Below are 8,984 nucleotides of genomic sequence, written 5' to 3' on the forward strand. Positions count from 1 at the left end.
CACATTGTTATCTATGTCATTGACTGTGTATGAGTTTGTTATGTATACATGTCTAAAATAAGCAGGTGCTTCTGCATGATGTTTCTGTGAGGCTGTAAGCCACTGTATGACTTTGCAAGGTGTACTTATATATGTATTTATCTTAAACAAGATAGAAATATTAAATATAAGCAACAGTTGAATTAAATACTATCTTATTTCACGCAATGGCTATCAATAAGGAACTCAATGAAGAAATTATTAATTAAAGTTGTATTGCCTGTATTTAATCTAAAAGTATTTTTTTTAAGTTGACAAATGTTGAGTTATTGTTATTATGATTATCATTATTATGGTTGTTATTATCATATTTAGCCGACTTACAATTGTGTAAATCCGTTTATTTTCTATTATCTTATCTTCTATGCAAGAGCGGTTTCATACCTACCAACTGTAGCTACAGCCTGTCTAGTCTAGCTTTCAGTTTCGGCGTTACCGTTCTTGCCAGTAGGTGACGGTATTTCACCAGTAAAACTCGGGGAACCCCAACTGTTCTCACCCTAAGATGAAGAAGGATGCTGTCATGCTGAGTACCTCTCACATACACTAGTCAGAGCATCCCGACAGCGATTACTCCCTCTTAATTCTTCCATTTTTCTTCCATCCATCATTTATGACAACATTGTCAAACGTGGTCCGATGCGATACATTCACATAAGAAAGACACAAGTGGCACTGCAGCTGCACAGCCACCACCATAGTGGTGATACTTGGCTTACTAACGTTAGCTAATTGCCCTTGCTGCTGCTATTGTTTGTTGTTGCAGGCGCTCATCAAACAAATCACAGATGTTGTAGAGGAAGCTTTCGAGGTAAGTGTTGCGCGCGGTGGGCCGCGGGTTTCTCTGTCTTTGATATAATAATGAACTACACGTTGCAGAACTGACCAATAACACCAAACAGTGTGTTAACGTTGGAATGCTAACGATAACCGTTGGCAATGTACCCGGCTAATTTGTCTACTAGCATTAGCTTGCTGCTAGCTTGATAGACTTGTTTGTTACTATGAAGCGGCTGCTAACGTTACTAACCAGCAGTGATTGAACTAGGCTAGCTAGCTAACAACAGACCGTCTAATACTTGGACCCAAACAGCTCTATTGCACCGGTTAACAGAGCCCATACTGAGCCAGTGCTTGTATGTATATTTGGTTATATATGTGTTTATAATTGCAGAGGTCTGCTAGCATTTGATAGCCAATTAAACGTAATGTCAAACTTGTAACGTTCAGTACAGCCTTTGCCTACCAGGAAGTAGTCTATGCCCGTTAAGCCATTGTCAGCAGCTACTATTAGCTGGCTAGCCAACTTGCTGTCTTTGTTTGGGTGACTAGTTCTCAGTTTCGCCAGCAGTGCTATTGTTTATTTTTGAGTCTTTCCCTGGATTCCCTAAGGTGGAAATATATTATTATTCAGTTCAAATGTTCAATCATATCAGGAATTCTGTTTTATTACAAACATTACTAAGCAATGATGTCAGTCAGTATCAACACATCAAGTGTAGTGTTTATGTTTGCATTGCACTTGACATGTGACCAAACTGAATATTTGAATGTGTCTCTATTGCTTTATATAGGATTACTTGCTTATGAAGTTAAATTATATTTTATTAAGGCTACTCATGGCTCAAGTTTTCATCATGTTCAGGAACATGCATTATTAATTTGTCATATGCAGGAGATTTGTAATATACTTTTACTTTTTTATTTATTGATTGCAAATTGCAAATAGGGCAAGGGTGTTACACATAAAAAGAACTACGTGCTAATTGTTATCAATTACTGATTAGTGATTTTGACTATTATCAGTTGCTTTCATTACTACAAAGGTCATTTTGAAAGGCTCTTTGCAGAATCATACTGCTTTTGCAAATGCTATTGCTTCATTTTGTATTTTCTTTTAGTAATCTTACTTATCATTTGCGTATCATTGCCTGTGATTTAGCTGAGCTTTATCCAGATGCCTTTTTATAAAGGCTGCCATGCTTTAGCATAATGCATCTGCAAACATACCACTACGTTTCACAGAGTTGGCCGGGATATTTATTGGTTTGTTTGGGGTGTAAGAATATACAAAAGATTACCTGAATGCCTGAAATACCTGGATCTAGCTGTGTAGCCTTTGTGCATTAGTAGGAAAATGTTAGCGATGAGTAATAAATAACTATGCTATTTGGCCTTAGTGTCTATTGGGTTTTTGAGGGATCGTGGCGCTGTGAATGATGTGTGGTAAGGTAAAAAAAACTGTTACAGGCAGGGCTCGCAGTAAGAGGCTGCATGTTTCCTGTGCTCTAGCCCTCTCTTGTCGTTGAGCTGCTTGGGGAGTTCTCTGTTTGCACCCTTTGCCTGAATGGCATATGGCTGTTCTTCCTCCATATCATGGATCTTGGATTCAGCACACATGCTATTAAAGGATTGTGTCTTCATGCACACACCAGGCATAGTCTTAATGCTACTCCTTTTACTGAAATAGGAGTATAGCGAGTTTCAAGGTGACATTTCCATTTTTCTTGAATTGTTTATATCTCATATTTAGGACTGCACGAAAAAAGAAAAGTGCTAGTGTGTTATGTGTTTGATCTCGAATTACGAGATTCAATTTCAAGAATTAAGTCAGAAGAACACTTTGAGAATAAGGTCGAAAATATTAAAATGACAATACGCGATTGCCATTATGAGTCCCAGTGTGTCTTGTGGTGTATACCTGACCAAGAGACGGGGCTTCCAAGCGAAACCTGCGGGCAGCAACAGTGAAAACTATCTCAGACAAACTAAAGCACCTAGAAAACACGTCCACAAAACCACCTACAAAATGAGTACTCTGTGGATTTGGACCGTGTATTTGGTTATATTTTGGGTTAACTTCTCTCATCCCTAGATCAAATTTTGGCTCCCTGAAACCAGACAGAAAAACATTGACTTTACCTGTTTTACTCACATTTTTTGTGAGTGGTTCTATTGTTTTTTGTCATTTTCTATCACTGATGCTGATAATATTGAGCATTGTACCGATATACCTTTTTCCTTTTCTAGTGTCTAATAACCATCTCATTGGAGGGTATTTGGTGGTTACATAGGGAATTAATGCTGTGAACAAAGGAGCAATGTTCAGGGGAGGACCTCTTGATGGGCCATTCAAGTGTTGTATATTCATTAAAAATAACAATCTGTCAGCACTTACTGACGCACGCTCAACCAGCCAAGTTCTCTTCATTGTTCTCCAAGATGTTTTTTCATTTCCCATGCCAAGAGCTGGGTAATTGGCTGTGGCAGAGCCTTGCATGTGTTGTTTTAAGATATTGGACTGACACACGCAGGGCACACTGGCAGAAATGAGGGGGCTCACTGTGTTTCCTTTTTCTCCTCGCCTGCCATCTCCTCATCCCAAAGCAAGGCAGGGGCAAGACGCTGGATGTGTTTTTTTGTGTTCACTGACAGCCTCCCTTCACCTCTCATAACAGAAGATGCAAGAGTGCTACAACATTCCTCCTCTTTGTTTGATACAGGCCCCAGCTCTGGATCCCCACAAACGTGAGGATGAGAGGAGATCACATCGGCAAATGCTATTTGTGTTAACAATTGCGTGCTGTCTTGCCCTATACAGCTGCTGGTTTTTGATGTACCCGATGTGATGAAATCAGTTTTCCGCTAGAGCTTGAGCCCGGGTGAGGCCTTGTTTTGTTTGCGTCCTGCTTCAGAAAAAGCTGCCTGTGTCTCGTTTGGTGGGCCTGGACTGGGTTTTTGTCTCCAGATCTAAGACACATTTTCACAATCTCTTTCTGGCACTTCCAGGCCCTACAATATATTGGATTCTATGATTTATACATTAGGTTGGAAAAAACGTGGTTGCATGTGCATAATTATCACCGCTGTTGCTTTGTATGTGTGCATGGTTGCCACTTGCTTCTATGAGCTATAGGATGTAGGTGATTGGTCAATGTACTCTGTGGAAACTGTTATTAGAGGCTGTGAATACATTTTGTAGAGCGTTCGGAAATTATTAAAATAGCAATGAATCCATTGCATCTTTGTTGTTGTTGTTGCCATTGTGTGTTGCCACTGTGTGCGCACGTCTGTTTTTGGTCCGATCATGAGGTTGGCTCACACATAATGTTGCTCACATGCACAATGTTTAAGCACAAATCCAAGCTGTAACATGCAGGGTAGTAACATTGACACTTATTTGGGAAAACAGAAGAATCACACGTATCTATCTAAAACCAAGATGAGAAACAAACCCAGCTCCCTGCCTTCTCACTAGAAGAGGAAAGGAAATTGGTGAAGGATCAACTGGCCAGCCCCCGAGGAGTGGGGGGGGGGGCACGGAGAACCCTCTGCCGCTGTGTGTGTCACTACTGATTAGGTAAGAGATTGCCTCATGTAATGACACGGCATGGTGCTAGTGGTGCAGTCTCTCGCTCTCTCTGTCGCCTTCCCCCCCCCACACACACCATCTTTAGACAATGTCCTTTTCTAGAGGAACGCACAAACATTTACGCCATACTAAAACAAGTGAGCCAATATAGGTTTTATCATCCTGCACATTTTATTATGGACCGGCACCTCCGTTCAAGCATGATTTGATACGCATCTCGATACACTTGCTCTGAGACTATTCAGCAGCGATGACTTCAGTCGCCAGCCACCCGATTGGTAAATCTATGCGTTCAATGCAGTCTATTCACCAATATCCATTCTATTTTGATTACCATTTCTTTACTCACCTTTGGTTACTTGCTGATACCGTATACTGATAAGCGTTCTTTGAATAGTATAATTTTCAGTTAGCACAATAGAAAGAGTTTTAATTTTGAATAAAACGTTTGATGATGGAAAACCAATTAAGTATACTTGATGCATTTAATTCAGCCATCCAAAGATAATACTCAACGTTTGCTTATACATTCGGCCAATTGGTGAGTCAATACATACCTACCTTTTTTATTTTCATGTACAGCAGGAGAAGCAGGGGTGAAGTGTAGCACAAGGAAATGTCCCAGTACAATTCCCCTCTGCAGATGCTTACTGTTAAAGAGGCTAAACGATGAGCCAGGCCATTCACTCCTTTTAGAAATATATCAACCTCTGGGAGAGACATAAATTTTACCTTTCCTTAAATCGACGGGAGCCATTAGAGGAGGCAGCCCAAGTGAACCTTCAATTGACTTATTGGCCTCACGGAACATGACGGTGCCAGCCATGTTTTTACTCATTAGCCAGGCTAATAATAGACTAGCTGCAGGCTAGGCTTTATATTCCAGCTCTGCTAGACAAAAAGATAATGATTTGTAAACCCTTCGCTCTGTTTCTCACACAGCAATTAAGTTCAATAATATCTGTATCAGTCAGAATGATCAGCAGCTATCTTAAGCAGTTAAGTGATGAGGGTGACTTAATTATTTTGTCAAAATGTTGCTCAGTTGCATTTCTTCCTCATGGACCAAATATGCCTCTGACCGCACACTCTTCTTGTAGACTATTTACATAGCATAGCAAATGGGAGGAAGAAATCAGCCTGTTTCATTAGGCAGTGTAACGAAAGATTTGCATCTACTTTTTGTTTTTGTGTGGGAGTATTTGTATACCTATTTTGCGTTGGCGTGTGCGGAGCCAAGTTTTTGAGCCGTTGTCTGTTGGTTTAGCAGTAACATGTTGGCGTGCATTGAGAAGGGGGGCTCATGGTGCCTGAAGGAAATTACCCCCTGTGGCGTTGTCGCATTCTTGTCATCTCTCGCTCTGCCCTTCCAGTTGTCGTCTGGTCATTACTAGTCCGCGGCAGGGTGTTTGTTTGTCCTTGCTCGCCGGTGCAGGTTAGGCACACCCATTGAGACAGCCGAGCCTGGAGTTCAGGAACTGGGGCTAAAAGACTGGATCCACTTGGTTTAAGGATGGACATGTTGTCTCGGCACCCCGGTTCCAGCAGCCAGCACGGAGAAAATGAGGTCTGCGGATTGGGTTTAGATTTGCCATTGTAGCACTTCCACTCTGATACACTGCTGCTACCATCAGGGGAAGGCTGTCAGAGAAGGAGAGACATGGAGAGCTGCAGGAATGGAGAGCAAGAGATAGAGCAGAGCACAGCAGTGCTATCTAATGGATCAATTTGTAATAAATCTGTTGCCTCAAGCTGTTGTTGTTCGCCTCTACTCAGTAAAAGGTGTCTGCATTTCTCAGGCAAGAAAAGGGCTTGTCAGGATGGGAAGATGGAGCTATCAACGAATGAGATGCCCCATAAGCACAGCAGATCTTTAGCTTTCCTGGCTCGTCTTACCTAGGTCAAACACATTGCCGGCTTTCCTTTTTTTAATACTAGCATTTCATTGGTCGAAAACATAATTTCAAACCGGTCAATAGGGCTGTGCAGTGAAATGAGGAAGTAACGCTCCCCTCACATTAAATTTCCCCATTATCCGCATATCGACCATTAATCATGATGAAGGAGCTATTGATTACGCTATCAGCCTAGGCAAGGCCAATTTATTGGCCGGCAGCCATTTCACAATATGTGGGCTCTGTTCACGCGGCAACTGGCCTGCCCAGAAACACAAGGCTCCTATTATGAGGGTTTAGGAAAAGTCCTATTATTATGACAACAGTTTGATCTTTAAGGTAACAAAAGGACGGAATTCTGCAGGGACCACTTGGGAGCACTCCTCGTCCTCCTCCTCTTTTTCCTCCTCCTTCTTCTCGGCCGCCACAGCAGCCATATGGACCATACTAATTGTGTTTTACGGCGACCATTTTCACTGATCCTTTGGGGCCTTGTGGAAGTGCTGTAGTTATAATGTCACCAGCACTGGGCCTGGCTCATGAAAGACACATTAGCCACAGAGATGAGAAGACGGCAAGGCAAGGCAATATACTGCAAGTCAACACAATTATTGATTTTATTCAAATGAAAAACCGTGTTTCTCTCACTCGTTTCTAAGCTCTAACCTCCGTTCTTATGATTTCCTTTTTTTTTTTAATGCAGTTTCAGCTATTGTGTACCTGAACAATTGAAGGCACAGGGCACAGAGCCAGCCTCATTTTAATAGAACATGTCGTGTTTGTGAACGCAACCTTTTCTTTGTGAACCTTTTTTTTATTATGATTCAACCTCACTCCAAAGTGGGAGTAGCTTATCGATTTTCTATGATAATTTATTTTCATAAATGTTCTTCTTTATTAATTGGCACCAGGAGTTTATCCAGCTCTAATTCGACCATAGAGCGACTGTCGTTTGCCTGGTTTGTTATGCGACACAACACCAATGCTGCGGGTGGAGGGCTGAATTTAAATGCCACCACTATGTGTGCTGCTGTGCCCTTCAGGGCAGAGAGCCGTTGTAAACAGTTTGAACTGTTAAGTGTAACTGAACCCAGGGTGCGTGCGTGTGCATGTATGTTTTAACGCCTCTATGATACTTAATCATGAAAAGGGCTATGCAGATGAGATCTGTGAAGGGGACGGGGGTGGTGGCAGTGATGGTTGTTACTGATAAAGTACAAAAAAGGGTGTGGGGGATCCAGTATCATTGTGTTCCTGCTCACAGTTTTCTTGTAATTATTAAAATTGCCTCCAAATTGCCTGTTTGCCTCAAAGCCATAAACCTGCAGGATATCCCGTTAATAAAATGTTGGAGACTGCCAAGGCGTTGTGATGGGGGAAATGAAAGCCAATCATGCTTCCAGCATTCAACCTCCCCACAAACAAAGCGACAAAAAAAGAGAAACCAGCTAAATAATAAATCCTAATGAACTGGCATTGCACACATCCCTGACTACTAGGCTACTACACTTCTTGGCTAGGCAGCCACAATGCTGGCCACTATGTGCTGGCCCCTTAATGAAGACTTCTATCAGCCTTCAATGCCTCTCTTTCCATCCTTCTCTCCTTTATTCCTTCCCTTTCTCTACCTTCCCCCCCTACCCGCCCCTCAGTGTGAGGTGAGAATATTGCAGGGAGGGAAGGAGAGAAACGTTGTAGCCTGGAGGTGCACAGTGAGTTGGCCAGCTCAAAGATGGTCAACGTGATGATTTATTAGAGAGGGAGACAGACGGACCAAGGGGGGGGGGGGAAGAGATCTCGCCATTGATTTCCTAGATCCTCTTACAGACGACAATGAAGTTGTTTTTCGTGTCATCTTAAAGTGCGTCGCTTTGAGAATCAACAGCTTGGCAAATTACTGTCGTCATTAGCCTCTCGTAGCGCACAAGCATTGTTTGATGATGTGTCTCGTGGAGTTTAAAGTCAGGTTACGTCTTGCTGCGCCGACTCCCATGTGTTTGCCTGTGCCTGAACAGTAAACCCGAGGGTCTTTTGAACAAGGAGTTAATTGTAGTGTGCTTTTTGATTACATGTGCTGCCTCCTGCTTGTGTTCCAACTGAACCACTTAGCCTCCAAAGGCCTTTAAGGTAGCTTGCACACAAACACATTTATCTAAAACTGAACATAAATTGTATTGTCTTTCTCCTTATTCATTTGACATACGGTTACACTTTCAGATTTACAAACAATTACCTGTTTCTTTTCTAGAAATCAACGTATCTCAGTTCTCTTTTTTTCTGAGCTTAATTATACATTCTAGTCTAGCCTTCTTATAATGCAACCAAAAAACAACAACATAAGAGCGACCAGTTAATAACAGGTTATTACCACCAAGGCGCTTTTTTTCATTGTCTTTATACTATCTACAACACCTACAATGACCCTATTCTTTGTTTCATTACTCATGTCTGAGAATGTCGTTGCTTTCGCAGTAAGTGTGACTCATTCCTTTGTTGTGCAACAGTCCAGTTTCACCTCCATGTGTTGGCCAATGGTAGAAGAATATGGTTTTGGATTTGTTTTTCACCTGTACACTCCTCCTCCTTTGTGCTCTCTGCATATGGCCACAGAGGGCTTCTCCATCACGTCTTAGACCCCTTTGTTACACCAAACAGCCTGCAAGACCCAAGGGATGGAG

This window comes from Pollachius pollachius (assembly GCF_949987615.1).
Source record: "Pollachius pollachius genome assembly, chromosome: 8".
In the NCBI taxonomy this organism is placed as follows: domain Eukaryota; kingdom Metazoa; phylum Chordata; class Actinopteri; order Gadiformes; family Gadidae; genus Pollachius; species Pollachius pollachius.